At 46.9% G+C, this 844-nt stretch overlaps 1 non-coding gene across 1 annotated transcript; it reads right to left on the minus strand.

Moving 5' to 3' along the window:
* Positions 1 to 183: 183 nt before the first annotated feature.
* Pmar_PMAR009022 lies at positions 184 to 253 on the minus strand. Its single transcript has one exon. It is a non-coding gene; the product is annotated as a tRNA-Asn (tRNA).
* Positions 254 to 844: the final 591 nt, after the last annotated feature.

Consider the following 844-nt stretch of genomic DNA (forward strand, 5'->3'; position numbering starts at 1 on the left):
AAACATCGCACGGTGTTCTGACGCAACGTTTTTCTTGACAAAATATCGAGCTAATATTTTCCAACACAAATATACATCATCCGACGTTGTTATTCGTTTTTTACAGATAATAGGAGATAAAATCACACTGAAGTTAGCAATCCAACATTACACACACGTTTTACGAAGATATATGAAAAACGCCAACCGTGGGAATCGAACCTGCGTAAACTCGCATAATGGGCGGGCGCTCTACCAACTGAGCTGCACGGATCGGGCGGAGACGACTTTCAGAGACAGCACAATTGCGTGAATCTTGCTGGACTGCATCGCTCCGCTAGGTTTCTGTGACATGAATAAAAGATTTAAAATTGTCAGGCCTGGGATTCGAACTTGCGGTCATTTTAAATCGGCTCCTTGTCGAAACTGTTGTGTTACATTTGTGCAGACTAGTGCGTGCTCAACCTGTGTCGGGCTGCTACGTATGCTATTTAAACCTCAACGCAATTGAATGGCTAGGTCGCGAAAAGACGCTTTCAAATTGCCTATATACTCTAGCCGCAGGTAATGCCGGTTTGATTTTAGCGCGCGCCCGGGGCCCCCACCCCAGCGCGCGCAATTTTGTTAAGGCGTTGGGTTGGGTTTCTTGGCGAAACCGGCGCGGGATCCACCAAGGGTCCGGTGCGAGAAGGTATGAGGACGCTAGGTGAAAAATGAGAGCCACAAGCGTGCTTCTTCGAAGCCAAAACGGCACTGCCGTGATAGCAATTAACTTGTGATGCACATTTCAATCTTAGAGGCCCATGGAGCAGTACTTCTCATATGATGAAAGAAACGGACGACGAGGAAAAGCAAATAAAGGCAT

The sequence above is a fragment of the Perkinsus marinus genome (assembly GCF_000006405.1).
Source record: "Perkinsus marinus ATCC 50983 genomic scaffold scf_1104296965562, whole genome shotgun sequence".
NCBI lineage: Eukaryota > Perkinsozoa > Perkinsida > Perkinsidae > Perkinsus > Perkinsus marinus.